Below are 6,510 nucleotides of genomic sequence, written 5' to 3'. Positions count from 1 at the left end.
TCATCTCCTTGATCCTTTCAACTTTTAGGGTCCACTTCAACTCATATCCCTAGAGCACTTAGGCTCATCTCTCCTCTGCCTCCTTCGGGTCATATTCCCTCATCAGAGAGTAAGGGCGTTACCCATGTGAGAACTGAGAGAATGATGAGAATTGAGTGAACCGCATGACTCCATCTTGTGACTCAATTCTGGAGTGACCTTAGTTCCCTTCGTATTCAATTATGGGTCTAGGCCAGTTTGTTTCGTGGTAAAATTTTATTCAATTACAGGAATTGTGAGAAAATGTATTGCATTGTTGGGAATTTCTTACATGGCTGGGAAGCTGGGCCACCTCTACCTGTTGCTTAGAGACCATTAACTAAGGACCTAGGTTATACTGACCAGAAACTCAGTCAGATCCAAAGACTGATAAAAGGAGTTTTCTTTTTCACCATCATATATCTCAAGCAACCTATATGTCTTATCTGAAAACTGGCCCCATGCTAGTCAATCAGTTACTATTTGTTCCTTTGATTCTTTACAGACACTTGGGGGAGGGAGTGGGACACCTCCTTTCTTGATTTCAGAGAATTGCACCTGTTCACTCATCCCCTTCCAACTTGGAACATCCCTAATCTTTCATTGAATTAGAAATCAGATTACCTAATATTATATCCTGGTTTATATCTTGTCAATTATTTTCTTTTAATGCATAAAAAATCTGTCACCCCCCCCCCCTTTTTTGTGTGTTTGAAAGCCGTTCTTGCAAGACAAGGGTCAGGCTGAGCCCTCACTGTTTACCGTTGCTGTTGATGAGGAGACCAGCAGCTGGGTTGAGGCCAGGAAGAACTCGAGCTACGTGGGCAGACAGCAAGGGGAAGGTGCCCAGTCAGCAGGGAGCCAGTGTCTGGTGAAATCAACAGCAGGTCCAGCAGGTTGTGATCTGCAAAAGAGGTCTTGTCCCCCACGAGAAAGGCCTAGCTTCCCTGGTTCTGGTTCAGCAGGGTCTCAAAAGGATTCAGCTGGATGTGCAGATCCTTCAATACCTGTCCTGTCCTTCTCGTAATTCTGGTAGATGAGGAAAAGGTACGTGAGCTGGGGGGTCCTCCACCCCAGCATTAGCCATGTCCAAGACAGCAGCTTCTTCAGTGTCCCTCCCATAGATCTCAGGGTGGCATTACGCTGAGTCTCCATCTGTGAATTTGAGGAGCTGGCCACAGAGACAGCTGGCCTTGAGGTCCCCCTTCATCCACATGTCTTTGGTCATTGTGTCCTCTTTCCTCATATGGTCTTGGTCAGCCAGGAGCATCCGGATAACCTTGCATCGCCCTTGGACAGGGACATAGGTGATGGAGCAGGAAGCCATCTCTGGAGAGAGTGGCACACAGGAACAAGTGTGAGCAGGAAGCCACCGTCTCCCTTCTAACCGGGGTCCGGTGCCACTCTGAAGAGGCCTGGCCCTGATTTGTTATGCAATTGGCATTCATTGCTTAATGGACAGGTGTGCTTAGAAGCTTGGACCTTTGTTTCCTTAGTTATTTCATCTTTCACCCATCACATATGTTAATGACAAAAATCACGAGGAAATAACAGAAAGAAAAGTTTCATTCTTAATAAATACAAAATGAATCCTCTCTCATGGTCTGTTGTGTACAAGGCAATGGCTTTTTTTCTTTTCTCATTTTGTATTTAAGTGTAAAATTAAAAAAAATTGCAACAAGAATGCAAAATACATAAAGTGTCTGGGAGTCAATTTCTCATGACCCGTTCCAGTCTTACAGGTGGCATTCCAGAGTCCTGGTGCAGGTTTAAGCTTTAATGGGCATCCTTCCCAACTTCTTCCACCAACCTGGGATTGCAATGCTAATGTGTTCCAGTCACCAGTGCATATCCTCTCTGCCTAAAAGGCTTTTTAAATCAGATTTTCCTTCACAGGGTGACATCCTGAATTGCAGATTATTAGAAGATTATCACTCCATGTAGTAAACATTATGCTGTGTTTCTGCATCTAAGTCTAAATAGATTTTCCCCAGCAGGAAAAACACTTCCAAAAATATATACACAAAATATTCTAAAATATATACATACTTGTACACACACACACACACACACACACACACACATATATACACACACATAATTATAAGAATTAATTTTGCATATAATAATCACATGTATAACCATTCTAAAAGATTTTAAAATAAAATCTTAAATAATAGCAAGGCTATTCATTGATCAGGGTTGGAATGCTCCAATAGAATAAAAATGATGATAACATATTAATTTATAACTGTATCAATTAAATTACCAGTGGTATAAATTAGAAAGTCTTACAAAATTTATTTAACATATCATTTGATTTCCACACAAAAGGTTTAGAATATTATGGAAGATAAGTTCAAAGCAGTAAGAAATAGAGGGATAGAATTTTCCTGTCTAATATTCTCCTACAAAGCAGAAATTATCAAAAGTGTTTGGTAATGGTTATAAATGGGAAAAATAGTAGATCAGTGAAACAAACCCAACTATGGATTATCAGAATCATTTGAACTCCAAAATCCAGTCTTCAATAAACCTGAGATTTACTTACTTACTTATTTACTTCCACAAATCCTTTAGGGCAGAGCCACTTATTTGATAGAATTCTGGGAGCATTGGAAAGCAGTTTAGTAAAAAATTGGTTTAGATCAACATTTTATACCACATACCACGATAAACTCAAAATTGATACATGGCTTGAATATTATAGGTTACATCATTTTAAAAAAATAGTGGAGAATCATATCAGTACCTTCTATAGCTGTAGTTAAGGGGAGAGTTATTAACTAACAAATGAGAGGGGTAATCATGAAAGATAAAATAAAACATTTTAATGTCAAGAAACTGTAACTCTTTTGACTTAAACTCAGCATAACTTGAATATGTAGAAGGGCTATTGAATGGAAAAAATAAGTCTGTACATCATATATTTCTGCAAAGTGTTTGATTTCCAAAACATGAAGGGAACTAACACACACATATGTGATCAAAACACATTCATCAATACGTTCAATTAATAAGTGTCAAAAGGATATGAACATATCATTATGAAAAGAAGAATTGCAAACTCTAAACAACTATATGAAATGCTCCAAATCACTAATAATAAGAAAATTGAAAATTAAAACAACTCTGTTTTCCCCTGACACCCAGGAAATTGGGAAAAATGAAAAAGTATGGGAATTCTGGTGTTCTACGTAAAGACATATACGTAATACTTTGTTCATGGAGTTGCACTCATCCAAACAGCCTGGAAAGCAATTTGGAGTTTTGCTAATGAAGTGAATAAAGTGTTAGTATTCTGATCTAGAGATCTCACTGTTAGGCATATATAGCCCATGGATGACAAAGGCAATATATATACATATATACATACATACATACATACATACATATACCTATGTATGTATGTATGTATGTATGTATGTATGTATGTATGTATTTCTTTAACATGTGCACTTTTGTTTGAACTGGTCTTCAGTCAATTTGCAGGTAAATCTCCTCCTCTCCCCCAAGTACTGGCACCAATCTCATAAAACTCACATGGAAATTGTAAAGTCTTCATTCACATCAGTATTGGGGGCAGGGAAGGACTTTAGGGGGCCATTCATTTTGGCTGACAAAAAACCCAAGTATTAAGGCAGAAGATAAAAAAGTTTTTTTTTAAAGGATTACATAATTTACCTGTAAAGCAATACTAGTACCTCCCTCCCTCCCCCTCCCCATCTGCATTTTTGTTACCTAGCTCCTTTGCTTTAGCAGAGGACAGCCTTCATAGAGGCTTGTAACTCTGTAACAATGCATTATACAATATTTGGAATGATTATTAAAAAAAAAAACCCAAACAAATGTACAATCAGAGTCCTGAAGATGCACTGTAGAACTTTGGGGATATTTGCCTCCAACATACTTAGACTGCTCATCACATTCACTGTTCCAGTTTTTAAATACTGAGTCAAGTGCCAACCCCCCCAACCCCCCCCCAAACCCAAATAAAGCCATGCCATCTCATCTCACTTTTTTGGGGGGGAGGGGACAATTATCACATCACACCCTTTGACCAAAAAAACCCCAACAAAACCAAAAACCCCACACAGTCTCTTTAGAAGCATTTGCAGTAGACAATGGACAGCCTAGATTCATCATATCCCTGCTTGCTGATTCGCCTCTGCTAGAAAGCGGAAAGAGCAGCCAGGATGGAGCCTCCAATGCAGACAGATTATTTGTGCTTAGGTGGGGCAATGTTCTTGATTTTCATTGTGCTGGGAACTAGGGCTGTAACCTCCTTCTGCGTCCTGTTGGCAATGCCTCCGTGTGTGGTGGTAGCACCAGACAATACGGTATTGGCATGCAAATCCTTATAGATGTTAACATCACACTTCATGATTGAGTTGAAGGTAGTTTCATGGATTCCACAGGATTCCATACCTAAGAAAGATAGTTGGAAGAGAGCTACTGGGCATTGGAATGTCTTGCTGCCAATGGTGATAATCTGACCATCAGGGAGTTCATAGCTCTTTTCCAGAGAGGAGCTAGAAGCAGCAGTCGCCATCTCCTGCTCAGTCTAGGGCAGCATAACACAGCTTCTCCTTGATGTCACACACGATTTCCCTCTCAGCTGTGGTAGTGAAACTGTACTCTCTCTGGGTCAGGATCTCCCTGAGGTAGTCTGTCAGATCACAGCCAGCCAGATCCAGATGGAGAATGGCTTGGGGAAGGGCAGAATCTTCATAGATGGGCACAGTGTGGGTCACACCATCACCAGAGTCCATCACAATACCAGTGGTACAGCCAGAGGCATACAGGGACAGCACAGCCTGGATAGCCATGTACATGGCTAGGGGTGTGGAAGGTCTCAAATGTAATCTGAGTCCTCTTTTCTCTGTTGGCTTTGAGGTTCAGGGTGGTTTCTGTAAGTAGCACAGAGTGCTCTTGAAGGGCCACACAGAGCTCATTTCAGAAAGTACGCTGCCAGGTCTTCTCCAAGTCTTCTCCCATGTTCAATAGGGCACTTCAGGGTCAGAAGACTTCTCTTGCTCTGGGCCTCATCCCCCATATAGCTGTCTTTCTGGCCCAAACCCACCATCACACCCTGATGTCTGGGATGCCCAAAAATGGAGGGGAAGACAGCCCGAGGGGCATCGTCTCCTGCAAAGCCAGCTTTGCACATTCCAGAGCCACTGTCCACAAAGAGAACAGCAATGCTATCATCCACGGTGAACTTCAAAGTGGCGAGCTTAAACCCTTCAGAGAGAGAGACAGAGAGAGAGGAGGTGGTGCAACACCTGGAGGCCGCGGGAAGCAAGTGCAAGCTGGGTGGAAGAACTCATATCAAAAAAGTACTCTTTTGTGGTAGTAAAGAGCTGGGAATAAAGCAGATAGATGCCCATCGGTTGAGGTAAAGGCTAAATAAATCATGGTGCATGAGTGTCTGTAAGAAGCCATGTGTATAGATTCTTTTTATTTTTAAAATTTTTATTATTATTATTTTTGGGTAATTGGGGTTAAGTGACTTGCCCAGGGTCACACAGCTAGTAAGTATCAAGTGTTTGGTCTCAGGCCGGATTTGAACTCAGGTCCTCCTGACTTCAAGGCCAGTGCTCTATCCACCGCACCACCTAGCTGCCCCAATTCTTTTTTTTTTAACCTAGAAATCATTAACAATCCCAAACATTTCACTCTACGAAGAACAAGAAATAGGATTACATAAGATATTGAATTTCTTTTAGCAAGCATATATCTATTCAGTTTAACAAAGTAGTAACACAGTTGCCCTATTTGTTACTGGACCTTCTCTTCTTGTTTCCTTCTGTATATCAAAGACATGAAAATGCGGAATTCAGAGAAACATGGGGGCATCTATCTCAGTGGGCGCCAATAAAAGGAGCAGGGCCAGGAGCACAAGATGCCCAATGATGACAACGATGTCAATGGAATGAATGAAAATACTGGAAAGTGGGGAGCCCCAAAGCAGAGATGAACAAACATGCCTCTTCTTTGTTTCAGAAGCGGGAGCCTGCAGGTATGGACCATCGAATGTATTGTCATCTCTGCTTGACAGTTGGTTAGTTTGCTGCTCCCCTCCAGAGTTTCCTTTCTTTTCTTTGTTACCTAGGATGGCTCTTGGGGTGGGGTGAGGAAGGGATAGATTTAGAAATAAAAATGATATAAAAATAAAGTCTCAATATATTTAAAATAAAGGAATCTCAGCATCTTGAGGGTAGGGGTTATTGTTTTTGTTTGTTTTCTCAGAGAAACTGGGGGAGAAACAGGCCTAGGTCCCACTGACCTCAGGCTAGCCATTACTTGCTCTTCTACCCATTCCATGAATATTCTCTCATTCCTAAATAACACAGTTCACTAGACTCGCATTCAAGACTCTCCAAAATCTAGCACCAACCTACCTCTCTGCCATTAATGTCTATGGTTCCTATAGGGAAATCATCTGGTAATGTCAAAATGGTCCTGAAACAGCTGGTGGCATAGTGGATT

General features: G+C 41.1%; 2 pseudogenes; both read right to left on the bottom strand.

Annotated features, from left to right (window-relative positions):
* Positions 1 to 769: 769 nt before the first annotated feature.
* LOC144454410 (glutathione S-transferase P pseudogene) lies at positions 770 to 1,462 on the bottom strand (annotated as a pseudogene).
* A 2,775-nt stretch (positions 1,463 to 4,237) lies between these two features.
* On the bottom strand, positions 4,238 to 5,104 carry LOC110220224 (actin, cytoplasmic 2 pseudogene; annotated as a pseudogene).
* Between the last annotated feature and the right edge of the window lie 1,406 nt (positions 5,105 to 6,510).

The sequence above is a fragment of the Phascolarctos cinereus genome, unplaced genomic scaffold (assembly GCF_003287225.1).
Source record: "Phascolarctos cinereus isolate Bilbo 61053 unplaced genomic scaffold, phaCin_HiC Scaffold_726;HRSCAF=1367, whole genome shotgun sequence".
Classification (NCBI taxonomy): Eukaryota; Metazoa; Chordata; class Mammalia; order Diprotodontia; family Phascolarctidae; genus Phascolarctos; species Phascolarctos cinereus.
The sequence above is the reverse complement of the archived record's forward strand: the minus strand, read 5'-3'. Positions and strand labels throughout refer to the sequence as shown.